Genomic DNA, 23,509 nt, shown 5'->3' on the forward strand with positions numbered 1-23,509 from the left:
TTTTTTTTAAATTATTTTTTGTGACCCTTTCTGTGTGCCATACAGCTAAATAAAATAACGAAAAAATAACTCAATTCAAGTTTGAATTCAGTTTTGGTATCAATCAGTGTATCTTACGCTCACATAAGTAGGTGCCCCCCATCGCCCCCCATCGACTATCGTTGGCATATAAGTGAGGGAAGGAGAGTGAGTGCATCTCCAATTCTCCATGTAACCTTTATATTCTTCATCTTCTTTCATTTAATGGAAAATAAAACACTTTTCCTTTAATAGGAAAACAAAAATAGAAAACTGATGGAATGCACAAAATAATAACAACAAAATGCAGGCTCAATTTATACTGAAAGTCTTTATTTTCCACATTTAAATCTTATTGAGCGTAGCAATCATTAAAAAAAACCAATGAGATATATAATATAGGGTTGTCGTCGAAATCATTTCTTTCCGATCGAACGGGCGACAATGCTGAGACGACAGTAAAATTTCAATGAGACTGATAAACGAGAAACAGTGACAGTTAAACGTTTCACTCGAAGGTGAATATCGATTAGACGTTTCGGATAGCAGATGCCCGGAAGGCATCGTAACAGGGTCTCGGACATGATCCTGGACAACCCAGTTGTATTGCTTTACAGCTTGGCTTCGGGTGTCAATTGATTGTCTGGTCACGGCTGCAAGGCTTGTGTCATTGTCGAATCACACCTGCATCCGCACGACAGACGATCCCAAGGAAATCCAACTGAAATAATCATGCGGACGAATATAAGGGAAAAAGACGCGAGAGAAAAATGGTTTGAATGAAAAACAAAGTTTAAAAGAAAGAAAGAGGAGATCAAAAAGCCGAGTGAGACTGTAGCATATACACTGGTTATGTAATGTCACAGTATAGACAAAGACGAGCATTTGCTTGTTGGTGTCGGATAGACAAGAGATAGGCGAGGGCGAGAAAAAGGTGTTGGAGTGCAGATTAAAATGCTGAAAAAAAAAGAGAAAAGCACTCGGGTCTTCTCTGGTTGGACGAGGAGAAAAGTAGGGAGGAAGCGGTGGTTAAAAGAAAAGGTTTCCTTCCAAACCCTCCGACAAAGCGACAAAGAGAGGAGGAGCTCATCTACACGATGTATCTTGGTCGACCATCTCCGCCTTTGATCGACCGACCATTTGCAATTCTACAGAGAGAGAGAGAGACTCTATGAAGCCTCTGTTGTATACAGCCCCAGTTTTGGGGGGATTTTTTTTTCAAACTCAAAGAAGAAGAAGAAGATAAAAGAAAATTCTGGATTTTCTGATGCAGCAGCGCTGGAGGCCTAATGCACACCTTATTTCTTCCCCCCGGGCTTTGTGAGCTCCATCACTCCTCAGGTGTGAGAAAGAAAACCTGCGACTCAAAGTGTCCAATCCAACGGTTGTAAAAATCATCGGCGTTTTGGTGTTCACCCAGCTGAGATTATTCTGTTTTTTTATTCCAGCGCGACCCGTCGATGGCCTAGCAAAACGTGAAAGGTGATTTTCTACTATACCCCAAAAACCGCTGGGCATCTCTTCCGACAAAGACGATGACTCGATTCGGTTGCATGTTCAATCTTCCTACGCTTTTCAGTCGGAATGGAAGTGGGGGGGAAATCACATCTGAAGAAGAAGACACAAAATAAAATGTTTAAATCAAAAGGGGGAATCGAAAAGTAGCATGTTTCACCAGGAAATTATATATCTATCCGGCGGAATCGATGTCGAAGCACGAAGTCAGGGGAGCTTCTTTATAAACATCAAAAGAGAAAATATCACGTGCGTTCCCCCCAAAAAAGTCAATTTCCTTCATAACCAAATCAATAGTCTATTTTTGAAATCACAAGAGTCGACGCAGTAGCAGCAGTAGCTCAAGTTAAAATGGTAATCGGGAATATAAGTAATTTGTTCACAATCACGCTCTCAATATATCAAAAACCCCCAAAAATCGTGCTGCTGCTGAATCCCCCGGTTTTTTGTTCTTCTGGAGTTTAAAGAGAATGAAGACATAGGGCAAGTTCATCAGCGGCTGTTAACTGCGTAGTTTTTCAACTTTGCCGTTGATGGATGAGCTGGTTTCAAACTCATTTCAAATGCTAAAAAAAAAAAAAAAAAAAATGAAACAGTGTCGGGAAATCATCACAGATGGGCATGGCCGCTGTCTGCTGCATCGCGCGGGAGAGAGTCGCATTTATTTTTGTTGGAAATTGGCCAGCAGCGTTCTATTGCACAACGAGTTGTGTGAGTGATTTTATCGCACCCAGAATGAAATGGAGGCTGTTGCCTGCCTGCCTTGGGTTGGTATTACCTATTGCATCTATAGTCTATAGCCCATGCTCCTCCGCTCCCGCAGCCCGGTCAATTTCCCCCCACCCAGCTGCAAGGTGTGTTGGCCATCAGTTGCGTGCACGTGCGCTCGTGATGCTCTAAGCGAACGGCAAAAGTGCCAGCAACCTGGAGGGAACTCGACAGGCTCCATCGCTCGTATAACCCCATGAATAGAGAGTATAACCGCTCGTTTATTTGGCCCGGCTCACGCACGGCCAATGTATAGCTACACACAGTGTGCCACAACAACAACGCCAAAGCCAAAAAGAAAAAAGGAGAATCTATACCATCACACGACGAAAGAGAAAGAGCCACGCAGTCTGGCCGATGAAAAACTTTTGCCTAATGGGAGTGTCTCTGGCACTCTTCCGGGGTTCCGGCCCAGCAGCCATAGACTTGGCACAGAGACAAGAAGTTTCCTTTTTTTATTATTTCCCCGATGTACACAGGACACAGGCCGGGGGGAAGAGGCTTTCGTTGTTTTTCTGGGTCGCTGTCAAGTCTTTTCACACGACTTTAATGTCAAGAGTCTGTTGGGCTGAATCACTTTCTAGACTATACGAGCGCATATATATATAATCCGGAATGTATTGCGCGTTACTGGCCTGTCGCGATCGAATGACGGATGGACGAATGCTGCTGCTGCAGCTCTGCATATATCCTACATCTCTGTTTCGACATCGTCGTCTCGTCCCTATATATATTCCGTGAGAGTGTCTCTTTCTCTTATGTAATAAGCCAAGCGATGAGGATCTCTCATTTCCACGACTCGGGTCGTCTGGAGTGGAAGTGCGAGCGGCTGGGCTTCGGTCGTGATGCATCATATACTCTTAATGAAATTTGGTGGAAGGCCAGCAACCAACAAGCCCATCTGGGTCTGCCCGGGACCCCCCTAGTTTATATATGCTGCCCCCGCGGGCGTGGTGCACACATAAACACATCATTCGATTATCTTCTCGTCTAGATGAGCTGGATATGCGGCGATATCGTGATATGGCGAGTGCGCTGTCATGTGCTATTTTTCTCTGGGGCCTTCTATTCATTTTGGATGGGAGACTGGGAGTTGAGTAGTATTATTCCATTCAAACACTATGTTCCTCTCCATCTGTACGGCCACTCCCCTATCTCGTATTGTTGTGTCTAACCCGCCGAGTGGCCCATGTACATATGGAAAAACGACGACGACGACGACGAATAAACGATGCGTAGAGAATGGGCCGGAACGTCGGGAAGCGCGCGTGCTGGGCGGGAGAGAACAGACACGTATATAGTAAGTACTACGCCGTCCACAAAAAGGAGAGAGACGGACAGGCGTGGCTGGAAGAGAAGAAAAAAAGGAGGGGGGGTCTCAAATTGTCACGGCATCGCACTGCGGCGGCGGCGGCCCACGCAATCCTCTGCTGGAAACAAACAGCTGGGCTGGATTTCCCAGCAAAAAAAAAAGCAGCGTGCTCGGTCGGCGCTTATTAATAATCCCCCCACCGACCAACAATTTGTGCGCCCCACACACGTCTTGATCTCCGTATCGGGTGGAAAAAAACTAAAAAACAAAAACAACTTTTGCCCAGTCATTCACGCCGAAAATGTTGGTCACACACGTCTTCCACAGTTGACTGTCTTGATCAGAGAAAGAGGCGGGCGGCAGGAAATTCCCGTCGCTTTCATTTCGTTCGTGTGTTGTGTAGCTGTCAGGAAAACAAGAAAATAATAATCTCTGCCGAGTCGTTCGTTTCGATCAGAGACCAGCTGAGAATCTCAATTCTCAAAGAGATGCTGTTTTCCAGTTGACTGCGTCCCGAATCGACGATAAACCACATAGTGCCTTGTTGTCTATCCCATCCGATTTTCATCAGAATAAACGACACGTCCCGGACTCTCTCTCGGTCCCAATGATTAAGTTGTTTTTTTGTTTGCCTTTTGCTCAAGAACATTTGTCACGAACTGGTTCTATAGATAAAAAAGGATTACCTGTTCATCGGATTATATGGCTTATTGTTTGACATGTGACTGGCAAACTTTTTTTCTTATCACGAATATTAATTTTATCTTGTCAAGCGCATTAGCTTATTATTACGCGACTTGCGCATGCGCTGGACACTTGATTCCTTCCACATTTGGGGCTTTCAAATTTATTAACCGGCAGTTGATTTCCGATTTTAGATTTCTGGATGATGATTGTTCGTGACGGGAATCGAGCTTAGTATAAAATGGCGAGGAGGATCTCGCGTGACCGACGTGGTGCAGAGCAGTCGTAGACAACTCCAGTCGAGTCGAAAACACGTCGTTCTTACTACCATTGTTAAAATCTTAGCTACAATTAGTCCGGCCCTTCGGAACGCGCAAACGTGACTGGATAGACCCCGTCATTGTCACCCCGTTTAATCCTTGTTAACACTCGTAGACAAAACAAAACAAAAAAAGCTGTTGGCTGCGCACGAAAAGGAAAAGTTAGGCCAGCAATATTACGTCTACATAGAAGTTAATCCTGTTGAACACATAAAATAACGATTTCCGTGGCATTCAACGAATTCCTATTACATATATATTTTTCCCCGTGACAACAACGCCGACTTTTGTTCTTTCTTTTCATTTTTCTCGGCTAAGCTTTTTCGGCTTTGGTTGGGGGAGGAAAATTAAATCAAAGTTTTTCAGATTGCAGTCAACTGCGAATGCAATATCCAAGATATTCGAGCTAGCGGATTATTATTTGATAATATTTCAGAAACTGCGACGGAAATGAAGTTTCGCTACATAACATTTCTCTTCACCCAATAAAAAACAGTTCGGTGGGATTATTATATTTGATTTGATTTTTTGTTCGAGCGCTTGCCGCGCTGCCGAGCCGAGACCCTTAGATGTCGGTGCTTGTACGCAAGTATAAATATCCTTTTGGAGTATAGGCCATAAGTTAGACGCTGATGGAGAATCGTGAGACGTTTCTTTATTAAAAACTCAAAAGGAGAAAAAGGGAGGATGAAGGAGAAATGCGTCATCAAAAACAACATTAAGCCTTTTTTTATTTATGAAACTGTTAGGAAACAAGTGACAGGCACAACGATTGTAAAAATCCCCCCATTTCTCATGCCACCGCGCGGTCTACTTAGTTTTTCTTTTTTTTTTCTTAAACGAAACACAAGAGAGAAAAATAACAGCCCCTCGTCTTCCTATAATACATAAGTTATATGTTTTACACAAGTCGAGTGTGTGGTGGGTGCTGTGTGTAGTACCTTTTGCGGTGCCCATTCCGTGTTTCTGCCTCGATGGCATATAACAGTCGTCTAAGTTGGGTAAGGCCCGTTGGCTAAAACATATGTAACACCGATTTCACTGACGCTGGGCTGGCCATTAGAAATACACCTCTCCTATATATATCTTTCATCTTATTATTATGAATACATGGGCGATAGATGGTAAATCTCCCGGCTAATTGCTCTTTTGTGTCTTGTGCCTAAAGAGGTGGTACATGCCAGTGAATTGTTGTCGTTATCTCAGATAATATGCCTTTTGAATATAGCGTTGAGATTCTCCGCGTTCATTTCGGTTGGAAACAGTTGGGCCAACCTTGACTGTCAAATGTTGACCCTCTCATTTCTAGCGTTATAAACGGCCTGCGACTGCTGTGGCTTGAAAATTGTTGCTTTTCATTCCAAAGTCAAGAGGAAAGAAGAGAAAAAGAAGAGAGAAACATCAAGAAGAATAAGAAACCTAACCTTTTCTTTCTTTCTTTCCTGCTATTCATGGCGAAAGAAAAAAAAAACTCCGATTCCGGATTGGGGGATGAAGTCTTTTTTCGTTTTCTTCTTTTTCTTGTTCTGCAGCTGCAGTCCAGCAGCATCGAGAGGCCGGCTCCCCGCTATTCAAGAGCCCCTTTTTCTGATTTCTATAGGTGTCGGAGCCAAATAAGAAAGAGAGAGATGAGGCACTTGGTCCGCAGAGACCCAAGAAAGGATTTCCATTCAATTCAGTCAATAGCCGAATCGAAATGAAACTGCCCTTTTTTCTTCTTCTTATTTCTTTCTCTCTCTTTCTTTCTTTCTATTTCAAGATGTGTACACGAACTTGCTGCTTTTTTTGTGTGTGTTGTGGGACTTTCCGTTCTCTTTTCTGAACGTAACCGTTCGACTCTTGCTATATCTTGTCCTGTACACCTGGCGCATAGTCTATCCGACAGCGTCCTCGATGACAAGTCCCGTCCACTCGCTCCCGCCTCCGCAGTTATCACGTCTACACATAGCAAAAACGACATTCAAAGACTTTGATCAACAGTGAACTGCAAATTTAGTGCGAACCGATCCAGCCAACAGCCAATAATCGACAAAGAAAGGCACAGCCAACTATTCCGACATGGATTACTACAACCAGTTCTCACGGGCCAGCAGATCTGTCATCAACAGGTAAGGTCCACCACTTCTCACCCGTTCCCACAAACTCACCAAACAAAAGAGTATTAGATTTGTATTCTTTCCCTTCCAATGATTGTCGGCTCCTATTCAACCGCGTCCCGAGAAACGGATCGACAATCCTGTGGGAATCGGAAGGATTTCCCATTTTTTTTCAAAATAAAATAAGGTGCTGTTGATAGGGAGGGGATATGCCATTTTCGCTATGAAAGTGTGACAATTTGCGACAAGGGAACACAGCCGGTACGAAATTCTCTTTTCAAAAGAGATAAAAAGAAAAAAGAAAACCCCAAAAAATTCAAATGTATCCATTATAAAAGGTTCCTCTGCGTATATCAAGGGCGATAAAAAGGGGGAGATCAACCCATTGGCTGTGTGTCGGTCGGTTTCGAACTTGGAAGCGAAAAAACTTAAGCGCACTGTGCGGTAAACCGGCAAAGTACGACGTTACTTTTTTTTAACGATTCCCATGAATTCCACCCGACGAATCAAAATTGTATATTTCTCTCTCTCTCTGTCTGAGAAATAAGAAAATATAAAAATCCTAAACAATCTTTGTCTTTGGAACACGTGCAGAGAATGGCACTACCGGGCTATAGACTGTACTACACACACATGTATAATAGTCGTGAAGTTCTTTTCTTTTTTAATAGTTCTCTTGCCTTTTTTTCTCTCTACTCTCGAGGCAACAGTAGTTTTATCGTCCATTTTCTTTTCTTTTTTCGTTCTGCGGCGGACGCGTTTGAAATGTTCATCGGGAGAGATATATGAGGCATATAAGCCGACCCATTATATCAAAAAATAAAAGAAACTCTCCCGAGAGACTTGATTAAGGTTGAAGCGCCAGTTATATACGTACGTACATTTCCTGCTATTACCACACGCACGTATATCTAAAGAAAACACGGCCAGACAGTGTGAACACTTGCAGACGTCGAATCCATCTATCATATTCCGCATTTTTGGGTTCTCCATCCAATCCGGGCGGCTATGCACGACGACAGAGGAATTTTTCTCTAGCGATTCCAGTTCGATTTTCCATAGACTCTCTGCTGCATTATACATTTACGTTGATGTATGCATGTATGCGCGCGCACACATAGTCGCGGAGGGGGTGAATAAATGTAGTTTACAAGATTCCTCCAACACCTTTTATTTTTTGGAGGGGAAAAAGGAATATAAGCTTTTCCGATTCACATGGATGTTGTCGCTTCTCTTTTTTTTTATTTCTTGGGCACCGGCCGGCCGTCCGTCCGTCCCCCCCTACGTGTTATTGTTTCCTCTTTTCCAGACACTTTGTTCCAGCACAGCCTATAGGAAAACGCGATAGAAAAAAGCTGCTGGGGGCGATGAGGCTTCACCCAAATGCACCGAGGGAAAAACAAGCACACACACATATAGAGAAAGAGAGAGAGAGATATGTTATTCTTCTTTTTTCTTATATTCTTTGACACAAAAAGCGTGTTGCAGGTGTTGGTTTCCTCCGCCTCCGACAAGCCGCTAATGGAACAGCCCTTCAGGGATCTTCTGGTCACTGGAACATTACTTCCCTCTATCTCCTTGTATTATTCTTCTTCTTCTTTTTACTCCCCCCCAGTATGTACCTTTTTATTTTTCTTTAAATCGAATTCTTAGACTTGGATGATGTTTCCCTCTGCCCCCCCCCTCCTAAAAATGGCCCCCTCCCTTCAGCTTTTTCTTATTGTTCTCTGTACCACTTGTGGGATCCCACGGCAACATGTTCACCTTCCATAATGGAAATTGAAGAAGCGTTGAATTTGGCCACCCCCCATTTTTGCGCTCGAAAGTTATAAGAAAAGACTCGGAGGAACTAAAGCGAAAAATGCGACTGACTTTGCAGCCGCAGCAGCAGCAGCAGCCGGTTCAAACAATTCCAGATAATAATGGGCCTTTCCGAGAGAGTGTTCCAGGAGATAAGGCCGCCGTAGGCAACACTCAAACAGTGTAAGGTGGGTGCGGTGGAAAATGATCAAAAAACAGCGGCGATTTGCTCCAAAGTGTCAGAATGTGACACCTCATAAAACCTCGATCGAGCTCTTCTCGCCTTGGATTATAACCATCATTTCGACATTCCTCTTGTAATATAATCCCCCCTTTGATTCCGTCGCTGGATTGCGTGTGGATTGGAGGGAAAAGGGCCGCTACCAAACAAAATGAATTGATTCAACACTTTCGAAAAAACACCATTTCCAAGATAAAGGAGTTGGCCCCCGACTCTTTTTTTCATTTTTAAAAAGAGTTTTAAGTCGACATGATGTCTGTCTGTCACCTTCGTGGAGTGGACAACGCCCTTGTAGTGCCCCACACCGCTACTACACTAAAGGTCCCAATATTTGGAATGGCACCCAGGTGCCAACTAACATTTTGCTCGTCGATGAAAAACTAAAAAGGGACGGCCACATTTTTTTCTGCTGACGTTTTATGTATTTAAAGAAGAAAGGAAGAACGAAAAAAAAAATATTTCCACCTAGTATAAAATATTTCTTTTGGCTCGGAGAGAGTTTGGTTATATTTTCCGAGAAAAAATCGCTCCATCTATTTATCTTTCTTGTAATAAAAAAGAATTTCGTTTTTCTTTTTTATTTGTTTGGACGTTTGTTTCCAAGCCGGTCTGTCAACACTCACTCGGTGTACGTGTTTGTGTACAGAACGACACGGAATTCAAGCCATGCAAATGTTGATCCAAGTGAGCGATCGTTATTTCTCATCCGGGCTCTTTATTTTTCAATTTTTTGTTTTCCCCCTTTACAGCGCCCATATACTACTGCTGCTGCCCTCCCATTTCTTTTTCTGGTGTAGTAGATAGATACACAAGTTGAGTTATTTTCATTGAAATGGCCATGTCTTTAAGAGTTGGTGCCCAATAAAAACACACCCATCTGTTTAGACAGATGGGCCCAAGAGCGCAGCTATACAGGATAGATATAGATATGGTGATGGCCCGCTCGAGGTGCTACGCGGCTGTCCTGTAGTCACTTTTGTTGTGTTGAGGTTTCGTGCGCTGCCATGGCTCATGTGCTGCTGGACTATTAGGAGAGAGCCTTACCTCACACGGTGGTGGTCATTAAAGTCATAAAAATTTCCCTTTTTTTCTCATACACGGAGAGAGAAAAAGAGACTCGAAGGAAAAAAGGCTCTAGTACTATAAGCTTTTATGAAAGGCACATCAGAGAGATATACACGTCTGTCAAAAGAAGCGGGGGCTAATATTCACGATTTCAAGAAGATTCAGAAAAACTTGACGTCCGCCAAATATAAAGAAGAAAGTGGAAGATCAAAAACCCAATCCGAATTTATATTCCCTTTTGGAATTATGACAAGTGCTGCTGCGAGAGAGAGAGAGAGAGGAAAGAAAGAAAAACCGTTTCAATCTTGATAGCAAACATCTTTTGGATATGATATATTCCTTTAAAAAAGGAAGGTACATATTATATTCCCCCGTCTTTCCTTTAGCGAATAAATCTTTGCCCTTCTATTATCCCGCTCCCCGATTCTCCTTTTTGATGTTTGCCTGTTTCTTTTGCCAACTCACCATTCCACTTCATCTCTTATTACGCGCAGGAGAGATGCGTTACGGGGGCGGGGACAGATTATGAATAAACGAGGAGGTCCCGGTGTGGTCCCTCTCGGTCATAACATTTTCTAGACTTTGCACTTTGATTGAAGTGTTTAAAGTTCAAATGTTTTTGAATTCGACAAGAGACAACAGTTTCAGTCAAACGCCTATAGCTCGGGAATAATCGCATTTCCCTACAATCTAACGATTTGTAACCAAAGCCATCAAATAGTCAAAAAAGGAAAAATAGCTTTAATTTGTCCTACCTTTAAGCCTGGGAAATTCGGCCAGGCATCCATCCATAAGTGCTGCATCCGCAGAAGAGATGAATGTTACACCAGCAGGCGGGATAGGAAAGAGGGGGTCCTCGTGAATACACCCACACTCACATGGGTGTACACAAGGACATTTCAAGAAAGGAGAAGAAGAAATTCGGAACTCGATCGACATCGGTATAGGTTCTCCAATCTAACGGGATGCTGTTTACCTAAAAAACAAATAAAAATGGGTTACGAAAATAATATTTACAGAAACAAAAAGGTTGAAAATGAGATTGTGGGTTAATCCTAATTGTTAATGAGAATTTAAGGTTTACGTGTAAAACACTGCATTTAAGCAATTCATGCAATGCATCATTAAAATCTCTAGCAGGTCACAGGTTAATAAAGCAACGAAAATCATTACCCAAGCGATTATACTGAGATTGTTACAGTGGCCAATGCCACCAGAAGCAAATCTTGCATATCGTGTTGTTATGATGGCTGGTTCAGGCCTCAAATCTACACAAAGGAGAAGGTTACATCATACAAACAAACTATGCCATGCATCAACAGGGAGCTTAGATAATAAATGCTAGTCAGGAACTAACATTTCACAAATTTGGATCAGGTTTAACTCTACTATTTCAGCTTCCATAATCATTATATTTGTATTCTTAAGTGTTATTTACCTGCTATAAACAGCAGAGTGTACATTCAGCTATTCTATAACGAGACGCGACCAGAGTTGACAAGACGATCACATTAATTTGTAATTTTATTTTTAGAACTATTTTTCGTGCAGACACGTTACGATTCCAAAGTAGTGGTCGTTCAGAATTTCTTTGTAATCTTAGCAGACGACACTCATCTTCTAATTAATCATACTTGCAAATAAGATATCGATCGAAATTTTTTAAATAATCGACCTCCCCAAATTCAACGATTAAAAGCGGTTTAACGGTTTTGTCACCGGGGCTCGACATCGCTGATTGGATCAGAAATGATTTGAGTCTCTAATAGTTTATCTCATCAAGTTACACTGAACCCATTTCTAGGAATAGGCAGATATAATTACTTTGAGACCGGAACCGCCAGCATAATCAGACCCTCCTGGAACCCTCCCTAGCTGTTGGCTTTCCAAGAGGGAATAACAAACAGACTAAATATACATACACGCCAGCAGTGAAAGAAAGACTCTCTTGCATATATTAGATCACGTGAGAGCCGACGTGCCTACATGTATAATATACGCGGTTTGCATACGAATAGTTGATACAGAACTTTTACTCCCGCGTTTATTCGTCGCTTCGGTTGCCAAGGGTGATGTGCACAAATCCACACACCCACGTCGTAATACACATTATAAATAAATTCATTCCCGTCAAATGAATTCGTAAAATTCTCTCCCGTGTGTTAACCAAAACAAAAGTTAACCAAAATCCACCCCACCCCCCAAAAAAAAGAAATGTGTCAAACGGGAAAATCCTGTCGGGTAAATTCTCACGAAGAGTCACGCTCGCCAAACAGAGAGAGCCTGTCATGTGTGTGTGTGTGTCCTTTAAGGTCCCACATTATCAATGATTCAAATATAGTTGGTCCAGCATGTCTGTCTCTCTCTCTCTCTATAAATAAAAGCCCGCAGACTTTTGGCCGCGTGCTCTATCTCTCTCTCTCTCTCCTCTGGCCGGGCGGCGTATGAGCTGCTCGTTGGCGTCCCTCAGCAGACGGTGTGACGCCGTTTCGTTTGCCCAGCATACCAACTGATGGGACTTGTGTCTCTTTGCTCGGCAGATCGGCGAGGTAAATAAAGGCAGCACGTTCGTACAAACTTGCACGTATATACATATCAGGCCGACACGTTATTCGGGGATGAGGGGGGGGGGACCCAGAGAGAGTCCGAGATTAACTTCTGGTGGTCTCTAGTTTGAAAGGTAATAAATGAGACAGTGTAGCAGCAGCAGCAGCGTCCCCCTCACGCCAACTTGTGTATTGCTGTATTGGGGGCAAGAGCAGCAACGGGAGAAAACGACCGAGGTGTAAGGGGAGTTTGACTCCCAGCAGCTGCTCAAAAGCATCCATCAGTAGCCGACATCCAGTTTTCACTGGCGAAACCAAAACAACAACAACAACAACCCGAATATATTTCAAAAAAAAAAAAAAAAAAAAGAAGGAAAAACTTTCAAATCTCTTCCATCAGCTCAAGCCAAAAAAGTTGAACGTATAAATATAATAATAATATCTATACATATATAAGAGTTGCACGCACTGGACGGGTGGTCTGTTTTTTGTTTGTTTTCGGGTTGATCGAACAGAGAAACTCTCCCATCCAGCGACTGGGAATATTATAAATCGGGATGAATGTGTACATATGCACACACAGATAGAGAAGAAAGGATCGGCGATGATCGATCGGGAGAGTCGTGTGACAAGGAGAATATAACGCACCTATACAGCTCTAGCTGCCCTAGATGGCGGACAACCTAATCCAATGAAGCACTCTCTTGTTACCGCAGCTAGAGGTCCATCCGTTTCGTTTATGCTGTCCCAGCGGGGAAAAAAATAAGGAGGGAAATCATATCACGAAAGGGGGTGGGTGGAATCGAATTCCTTATTATGTATCCCGCGTTTGGCAGCTGCTGCTGTTCTTGCTGGTTTCCCATCTAAGAAAGGAGAAGGAGGTGTATATGTATCTAATAAATGAGATCTCACTCGACGCTGCGATGGCATAAGCAATAGGGCGGATGTGAATTCAGCGCACGCTTTCTATATATGCTGTGCGGATCGGAGCTCTCGTCAATTTTTGGGTTTTATTTTCGGCGGACTTTGGAACACATCCCGCGTCCGCCCTTATCGCACGGGATGTGTGTGTGCTGCTGCGATGGCCACAGCAGTGCCCACACAAGTCACGATAGGGATAGCTCGTCCATTGAACAGTTGCCAAGCCATGACCGTTGTTTATTCGATCTGAGGATGAATGGGTACACACTGGTCATAACAGGCGATGGCTATCAGCACCAAGAAAAAAATAAAACAGATATCCTTGGTAATAATAATAATAATAATGACTAGTTTAATATAATATAATACCCCCATCCACCGAAAGATGATCCCATTTTTCTCTCTCCAGAGAAGGGATGACCTCGTTCTCCATGTCAGTTTTATTAGGTCCACTTCCGGTTGGTCGGGGGAGGAGGGCGACCGGCGACGTGACGAAAAAGGAAGTAAAAGAAAAAAATATGATCTAACGCGTCACAGCTCGGCGTGACGGTGCCATTTTCATGCGTAAACGGCTCGTCTATTATGTTCTCGAAGTAGAGAAGAAAGTCGTGCCCGGTTTTTCCTCGTCGTCCGCTTCTCGCCATGCGCACGAACAACAGGGCCGGTGTGGTAAAAGTTAAAAAAAGGCTAGCACACACACAGTCATCATCACGCAACCTGTTTCAATATTGAATTACCCGCGCAGCTCTTCTCTCTGTTCAAAGCAAACGATCCGACACCTGTGCGCGTGTGTGTGTCCGCCGTGTGTGTTTCATTTGCGCCATCACGAGAGAGCGCGGACGGGATTGAGTTGTCGTCTACACTCACATTTCTCACGTTACCCACCGAAATAATCATTTTAAAAAATAAAAGAAATGTCTTCATTTCCAACCGAATTGTTTTGGGACGGGGCTGTGCCAAAGGGAAACATTTCGAAGAAAGACGAGAGCCAAAAGAAATTCGACGCTAGATTTTTTTTTAAGAGCAAAAGAATGGAATCAAACGTGATTTTTTTCTCATGTCTTTAAAAAAAATCTCTGGCCGGGATTATATAATAGACGCATATAGAAATCCAAATATCTATAGTATATCTAGCCAAATAGAGAGCTGCCAGTCAAAATGTGAACGAAGAAAACTATGCTGCTGGCATGTCCATCACCGAGTCTTTTTTTCTTTTCTTTTTTCTCTGGCTCCGAAAACATATACATGTCCGCGGTCGTGTTCCGCATTCAGTTCACGGCTGAGGATATATACGTTATACACACAGCGCAACAAACCCCAAAAAAATGAAAAATAAAAAATGACATTCCAACGTCTTCCAAAATGTTTTTTGGTTGTTTTTTCGTCCATCAATAACCATGTTTGATATTATATATATGGTACCCGTCCTGCTATGCTATAAGCTATATGCATGTATGTGTGTAAGATAGAGACACGACATAATAAGACATGGAATACATGTACAAGTGAATCAGAACAATCGTGAAATCGAAAGGAAAAAATAAAAATCCTCCGGCATATTTATTTTTATTTATTCCCGGGCCTGCTGGATGATAACGTTCAATTCCGTCGTTCTGGACGGCTGCATTTTTTTGTTGTTGTTACTTTTACAATTTAATCTTTTTCTTTTTTTCTCGGTATTATATAAATAATGTTTTACATTTGACATTTTTTGTTGTTACGTTTGTTGGGGAATGGAATCAACTTGAATCGGTTCCACTTGGCGTAGCGCGTTGCTTTTCTTTTTATGCTCGACGGAGTTTGATTCAGCGCTATTCTATTTGTTTGTTTCTTTTTGTGATGATAGCCTATGGAACATTATTATAGCTACAATATATATGTATATATATATCCTCCCATTTCCGTGAAACACAAAGAATGGATGACGATTGCTGCGCAACATTTTCTAGCGTCGACATCGTGCCGATGGTTTTTTTCTTTCATTTCATTTCGTTCCGTGAAAAAAAAAGAAAAAAGAGAAACGGACTCGACTCGCTCGAATCGCCGTCACGTCGACTGTGACTGCCTTTGATTTCCGAAACGGAAAAATAAAACAAAACAAAACAAAACAGATCGTACTATCTTTTCATTTGGACTCGTTGATGACAAGCTTCCTTGCATTGTCAAATAGTTGATCAAAAAATCACCATGACAACTGCTATCCTATCACCAGGCAATTTTTGATGAAACGAAAATGACGTTCCAACTAGAATCGGCCTCGAAGGTGTGTTTTTTTTTAAAAACATCCTCCAGCCACATTTTCTGTTGATGGCGCGCGTTTTCTAATATAAAATATTTCCTTTCATTTGCACCATCCGGTCCTGCCCATTTTTTTCTTCTTGTATTCTTTGTCAGCCGTTTTGGCACAGCTGGACGCACGTATAGCCTTTCGGAGTTGAGGGAGTATATAGTAGAGAGAGAGATTGTCTATAGTTGCTATAGAAGGGCACGCATGTGTGTATGTGTAGAAAGACGCCAGCCCCACCTGTGGCAACACCTTTTAGACTGGCGGGCGGGATTATCTTGGGAAAACAAACCGCACCACAATTGTAGAAATTTTTTCTTTTCTTTTTCTCCCAAATTCGAATTAAAAAAAATGTTCATCCGAACAAAAGAAACAACTGGCGACTGGCTGGTTCTCTTTCCTCTATTCTTCATTATCACACGTAGAGAGAGAGAGAATAAGGTGTGTGTAGTACATATACATATGTACTACGCACAGGTACTTTTCTTTTTGAAAAAAATTTCAGCAGGACGGACTCAACGGCCACTGAGAAAAAAAGAAAAGACTCCTGACAGGATATTCCCCCTGCTGGGCTCTCCTCTCTAACGAGTTCTCTCTCTCTCTTGATTTCTCGTAATGTTTTTTTTTTAATTTTTTTATTTCTTTTTATTTCATTTCGGGTCTCCTGTTGTGTGTAATGCCGGGCGCATACGTGACCAAAGAGAAAAAGGGCGGACCAATAGAACAAAAGTTAAGATTCTTCAGGTGTGAAACGAATAACCCAACGACAGCACCTGGTGTAGAAACTCAAATCTTCGCCCCAACCAACCAACACAAAACAATTTGAATTCATGTAAAGTTGATTTTAATGATTGAAGAAACATCTTTGTTAAATCTTGTAGCTGTCGCAGCGACATCTGGTGAGCGCACCTTTGGGTTGGCTGCGTCATCGAACTCTGTACGATAACTCTTGGATTTGAATAGTTTTCAAATTGTGTAATAACTCTCTCCCAGCTGCGCTGCTCATGTGTTTTGTTTTATTTATTTTTGTATTTGTTTTCTTCCCAAAGAAAATGAGCGATTGTGAACGATGTTTTCGGGCAAACAAACGAGGCCCTCCATCGCTTGACACTCCTTGATTTATTCACGACAGTTAATCAACGACACGGCTGTTTATTTGTTTGTTGCTTTCTTCTTTTCCTATTTGTCGTTTTTATTGGCTATCTTGCCCAGGTCTAAACAGTTGTCGTTGTCCGCCGTTTGATTCTTCTTCTTCTTTTTCTTCTTCCCCCACCGATCGTTATATATAGGTGCGTGTCGGTCACTTTGGAGGTTATTCCGCGTGTTCGTCGTTGCCCTTTTTCTATTCATTTCCAAATCAATCGATAACAGAAACTCTCAAAGACGTTCGTCCCGTCGCCAAGGCCAAAGTCGTAATCGTTTCAGAAACGATACGATGGCTAAAGGAGCAGTTCAGCAGCGTCGTCATGACACGTCGATTGATACACCGGGAGAGAGTCCCGGTCCAGCGCGAGACACATTCAAAAAATCAGCGGGAGGGAACAAAGTGGCTGACCGTTCACGGCTGACCGCAGTTAAAAACACACACCGCTCCTTTAAATAACCACATATGCGCACAACATGTCGAACTTGATAGATATACTAGTTGTGTGAAACAATTGAAAACAAATCAAAAGGAACATTGACAAAGTTTAAATGTTTTCTGTCCTTTTTGTTTTTTCTCCCGTTCATATACAACAGCGTCGTATCAATTTCCAACTTTTCTTGTCCATCTATGTCCGTATGAATGTTTTCTTGGCCAAACTGGTTATGGGTCAGACGGAGCGCCGTTATGTATTAGCCTACGCTCTCCTCTGTTTATACGTACGAACAAACAAACTCTGAGACGGCTGTCGCGTATACACAGGTAACGATTTAATAAGAAAATGGACAAGTTTAAAAGCTCCTTGGCAAACAACGACTCAACTGGAGGCGACAGTTGCACAAAACGCCACTGATAACTCGGCGGTGCGCCTTTTGGGATGATTTCTCCATTCATGTTATACGGACAGGCCGGCGGTGGTGGTGTCAGAGGGAGTAAATAGACGCCAAACTGCGACGTCGTAGCATACACAACAAATAACGAGCCGACAAACGGACGATGGTCCGCGCTCGACTTTAAGTTGACGTGATTGCGGTCCAGCTGATGTAACAAGTGCAATCACGCAGCCTTAAGTGAACGAGTACAAATGTATACTTTCAAGTTTCCCTTTTGACCAATTGGATGTGTGAGTATATAACCGGCCGACGTCGTGTAAAACGATCTCCAACTCTAATAGGAAAACACATTCGTGATTATTACAAGGTCCAGCAATTTTTCTTTTTCTTCGAATGCGGTTGATTTTCGGACTCACTCAACCACTTGGTGTAAAACATCGTCTGCTCCTTATACTATATAATAGGCGAGATAGTAGTATGTACATATATCTACTATTTTAAAACCGCAGATTGGTTTTCCCAACCGTATATAGACAATAATCAACTAACCGGACTGAGACGATCTGGTGTGCAGCCGCAAAAAGATAATCTTTGGAGATATACGTATAGGTTATAGATTTTTTGTTTGGGGATATTTTGGATAAGAGAACCACATCATTTATTATATGATTTTTTATTTTGGCAGAAGAAAATAAATGGCCATTTCGGTGTGTCCGAACTGAATAGAACTAGGAAACATTCATTTTGGGGGTAGTAATAGATGGTCAGTTATTTTGTTTCTGCGCTATACACGACCGGATACGAAAGCAATAAAGAATCACACACACAGAAATAAATATCCTTCATCTTCTCTCCTCCACACACATATGCTGTGTGGTGGGGTGGAAATCTCTTGAAGAAAGAAGCAGGTCAAAGATTCATTAAGGCAACCCACAAAAACTGACCCAACCCTAGCAACTGATAGCGTCGATGGACTCGCTGCTGTGTGCTGTGCGCGCACTGTCGAACTGAAGAAAACATTTATCTCTGTAAGGGACACATCCTCACTGTCGTCTGCTTAGCTAGCGTTGTTGTGCTTTTGTGCTCCCACTTAATTTGGATATTTTTATATTTTTTGGTTTGTTTTCCTCGGATGTCCTTGATGAATCTCTTTTGCGAGTATATCAGGGCTCTGTAGAATACATTTTTGTCTATATATTATATATTTTTCATATTGCATTCCTCTTTGCCATTTTCACCCTATACCTGGACCCTGTTTCCCTTCCCCCATCATCTGTCAAACTGAGCTGTCAATGGCCTGACTTCTCTCTATTTTTCACTTCTTTATCTCTCGCTCCTTTCTGCTGCCCTTCTTGCGTCATACTATAGTGTCTTATTCTGTTCTTTCTTTTATTTATTTATTTATTCATTTATTTATTTATTTTTTTTCCCATTCCAAATACAGGCTCTCTCACTCACTTCTATTGTTGGATTAGTCATAAAACAGTGATCATACCCTGTTAATCTGTAAGTTGCGGAGTACTATTTCAAGTTTTTTTTAAGCAGGAAGAGCGTGGTATAGATTCCACCCCGTCCGGTCTGGTTATAAGCACAACCGAAAAAGGCTTGGTCCCCTTGGGTTATCAGCTCTTTGAGCTTATCCCTGGTGATCTCTCTCGTCCTCCCTGAGCGAGTAGCACGACCAGTGCTCAGTCCGTCCTTGTGTCGTGGGCTTCTGTGGGAGTGCCGGAAACCTTTTGGTAGAGACCTTGGGGGGATTTGGGCGCTGGTCACTCTGCTCATGCTCTGTGCGAGGGGGGGGAAGGAACCGGGGGTAGTCGTAGCTTTCTTCTGACGCCTTGTTCGTCTTTGCATTCCTCCCAGTTTCGAAGAGGATATCCTGCATTTCTTTCTTTCTTCACTCCCTACTTAAGTCTTGTGTCTGCTAAACTCTCTCCTACTGGGTGGGGCATGGGAAGCGACGGCGAGGCCTCTGATGGCCAGCCGGATGTTAACTTTCGGCAATGTCTAAGTTGCGACAATCGTTTTGTTCCTATACGTAATAGCCACCGCTGCTGCTCCGCTGCGTGCAATGCCACTAAACCCAAACTAAGCCAATCCACCGGTCCGCCTCGTAGTACTAAACGTTCTCTTCCCACATCACCCAGCAGTGATACCCCCGCGTTCAGTAAAAAAGGGAAAACCGACCTTCAACTGTTTATTGAGGAAAACTCGGCTAGTGCCATCGACGATCTAACCAAAGAGGAACTTGCCACTCGCCTCTTTACAGCGGTCAGTTTTCTAACCGACTTCCCTACTTCTTCAGTTGAATCTCTTGTAGACAAGGTGCAGACCCTCTCCGCCTCTTTGGACTCTAAAGAATCCCGTATTTTGGAGCTTGAGGAGGAGATAGTTAAAATCAAGGTGTCCTTTGCTGACTCTATTTTAAAACTCAATCTCTCCACTTCTCCCCCCCCTCCGTGCAGTTCAGGGCCTTCCTATGCGTCTGTAGCTCGTGGCCAGCTTACTAACTCAGTTTTGGTTGCTAATTGCGTCCCTGGTGCTACACCCAACGTCCTCGATATTCATGCTGTCGAGAAGCTCTTAGACACTCCAAATAGCGGTCTTATTCCTTCCCACGTCAGATATAAAAATAATAAGGTCTACGTTACGCTTGACAGCGACATTGATGTTGCCAAAGCTGCCACTATCCTAAATGGCAAACCCGAATTCCAAACTCAATTTGCTCCCGCTTCGAAACTAAATGTGATGTTCCCAGTGGTTGCTCTCTTTGTCAATGTGTCTGATCCCGAGTTCCTAAAGAAAGAACTTGAACACCGTAACCAATGTTTGAGGGGTTCCATTCACTCGGTCAAGGTAGTCTACACTAAACCTAACACTACGGAGGGACACGTCAAACTCTTCCTCCGCTCTAAACAGGCTAGGGATGACATTCTTTTCCTTGGGAAAGCTTCCTTCTTGGGTAGGGCCTTTCGTGTTGTACCTGTGGATCTAGATCGCGAAGTGAGACGTTGTTACAAGTGCCAGCAATACGGTCATACTCAGCAACCTTGTACCAAACCTGTCGTTTGTGGGAAATGTTCAGGTAACCATCGCACCCTGGAGTGCGTTGTCGAACCTAACGCCTGGAAATGTGTGAATTGTTCTGGCTGTCACCAGGCCGGTAACAAAGATTGTGCTGAACAGGTCAAAGCGGTGGCCCGGTACAGAGCCTTCCTAGACAAGCATGGTTAGAGACCTCTCTTCCACGCGTCCGGCCGTCCCAAGCATCTTGAGATGTCTCCAAATTAACCTAAGACACTCCAAAACTGCCTCCTCTGCCCTAGCCCAAGTTGTTCTTGACTTAAATATTGATGTTGCTCTTGTCCAGGAACCTTACGCATATTCTGTGTCCCCTCCCGTTCTCGCTAATATTCCACCCGGCTTCTCGCCGTTCCACCAACTCTCTGCCGACCACGCGTACGGCTCAGCCATCCTGTTACGAGACTCTCTATCCAAAAACGCCTCTCTCTCCTCCTCCCTGCCACCCAACATTTCCACCTGCATCTCCTTTCCCACTTGCTCGGGTTCACTCAGCTTCTGCTCTGCGTACCTACGGCCATCCCTCCCTAATTTTTGCCAAAGTGCCTCCCAAATTCTCGACAAATCCGCCTCTCCTCTTTCCATAATTTGTGTAGACTCTAACGCGAAAAACTTATTGTGGAACAGCAATGGTACCGATTCCCGGGGCTCTGATCTGGAAGCGCTTATTCTCCACCATAAACTAAATATTGTTAACAAACCTCGCGCTGACCTTGATTTTGTTCCTGGGGGGACCTCTTTTATCGACGTCACTCTTGCTGGTGATCGTGTCAATATCAATCGCTGGTCCTATCTAGCCATGCCCTCCCTTTCTGATCACCCATATATCTATTTTGAGGTTGTGATTAGTGGAATTACTCCTTTGCTCAGAAGTCCAGTCACTAATAAGGCCCCTTCCCTCTTTCACATTAACCAACGATCATATCTGAACTGCCTTGCCCTAACTCTCAACAAATGGGAGCCTCATTCTCTCTCTCTGTCGTCACCTGACTCCATTGACCGCCAAATTGAACGTCTCTCTTCGACCATAGTCAACTGTGCTAGACGTGCCAAAGTAAAAAATCCTCCAGTCCCTCCCTCTAAGACCATGCCCTGGTGGTCTCATGAGCTTTGTGCTCTCCGTTCCAAAGCACGGTCCTCTTACAAAGCTTGGTCGCGATCGAAGCTATCTAGCGATGAGAGTCTGTACCGCCGTTCCAAGGCTAACTATCAACGTGCCCTGCGGCTAGCCAAAAGCAAAGCATGGGCTGACTTTCGCGCACGGACGTCGTCCAGCGATACGTTCAAGGTTCTTGCCTCTTTCTCTGGGAAATCAAAATCCATCCCAGTACCCTCTGAGCTTACTGTCAACGGAGCCACAACAACTGATCCCTCTATCATCACCAAAGCGTGCGCCGACCACTTCTTTCCTGTCGAGCCACCATCGGACATTGACCACTCTGCTATTCTTGATTCTGCTAATTCTGCTCTAAATCTCTCTGACTCGGCGGTTCCTCCTGTATCTGACTGGGAATTTGAATCAGCTTCTAAAACACTTAACAAAAAGTCTGCTCCTGGCTATGACGGTATCTCAGCTGACCTCCTTCTTTTTAGCCTTCCTGTGATTAAGCCACTTCTCTTCAAGATCATCAATGCTTGCCTTTTGCTCTCCTTCTTTCCCAACAACTGGAAACTCTCTAAGGTCGTAGTCATTGGGAAACCAAACAAGCCTGATTACTCGACTCTTAACAGCTTCAGGCCTATCAGCCTAGTCTCGAATCTTGCCAAACTCCTTGAAAAAGTTATTCTGGGTCGCCTTATTTGGTACAGCCGCTCTCTGAATTGGTTTAGTGACTACCAGCACGGTTTCCGTGAAGGCAGGTCGACTGAGTCCGCCGCCCACTCACTCACGTCCGTTATCGAGTCTGCTTTTGTAGAGCGTAAGGTGTGTGCTGCTGCGTTTCTTGACATCAAGAGTGCTTTTGACTCTGCTTGGCACCCTGCAATCATTGCCTCCCTAGTGAAACGCTCCTGCCCCGGCTATCTCCTAAAAATTGTTCAGAACTTCCTCTCCAACAGAGTTGCTGCTATCTCGGTCCATGACTCTACTTTCACCAAACCAGTCCTTCTCGGATGCCCACAAGGAGGGGTGCTATCCCCCTTCTTGTGGAATATACTCGTCGACGACCTGCTCAGACTAGAGTTTGATTTTCTAGTAATATTCATTGCCTATGCAGACGACATTACCATTGTAACACCCCACAAAGACCCAGAAATTGCTACTCGTAATCTGCAGATTGCGTGTGACACGGTGGTCAGTTGGCTTCGTTCTCGGAAACTATATCTGAATGCCCTCAAATCTGTCTTTGTCGTATTCTCTCGCAAACGTATCGCACTGAACAACCTAAATATCTGCATCAACAACATCGTGATTTTCCCTTCTCTGTCTGTCCACTTTCTTGGCCTCATTGTTGACGCAAATCTAAAATGGAAAGAGCATCTAAATGCCAAATGCGTTTCGGCCAAAAGGGCCCTTCTCATGGTGAATTCCTGTCTGCGACAGTCCTTTGGCTTTGATTGTATGCGCCTCAGGTCTCTTTACCTCTCTAATGTCGAGCCGATCCTCTCTTATGGGTGCTCAGTGTGGCTCTCCATTCTCAAAACTCAGGCTGGAAAGAAAACACTACGGTCCTTCCAGCGCTATGCCGCTCGTCTTATCACTCGGTCCTTCAAAACAGCTCCCACTGATGCCCTTTTAGTTTTGGCCAATCTGCTCCCGCTTGATCTGCATCTCCTCAAACTTGCCAGCCTAAGATACCTATCCATGAACCTGACTGGTGGTTTCTCTCCCTCCTCGTTGAAGATTCTGTCTGAGCGCGTTCCGATACTTATCTCCGCCCAG

The 23,509-nt window shown here is 43.6% G+C and overlaps 1 long non-coding RNA gene across 1 annotated transcript; it reads right to left on the reverse strand.

Moving 5' to 3' along the window:
- Positions 1-78: 78 nt before the first annotated feature.
- On the reverse strand, positions 79-11,489 carry LOC124189029. The gene is made up of 4 exons (XR_006872579.1): positions 11,258-11,489; positions 10,993-11,087; positions 10,575-10,795; positions 79-1,626 (listed from the first exon to the last, which is right to left on the reverse strand). It is a non-coding gene; the product is annotated as an uncharacterized LOC124189029 (long non-coding RNA).
- Between the last annotated feature and the right edge of the window lie 12,020 nt (positions 11,490-23,509).

Source organism: Daphnia pulex, chromosome 2, assembly GCF_021134715.1.
Source record: "Daphnia pulex isolate KAP4 chromosome 2, ASM2113471v1".
NCBI classification, from domain to species: Eukaryota; Metazoa; Arthropoda; class Branchiopoda; order Diplostraca; family Daphniidae; genus Daphnia; species Daphnia pulex.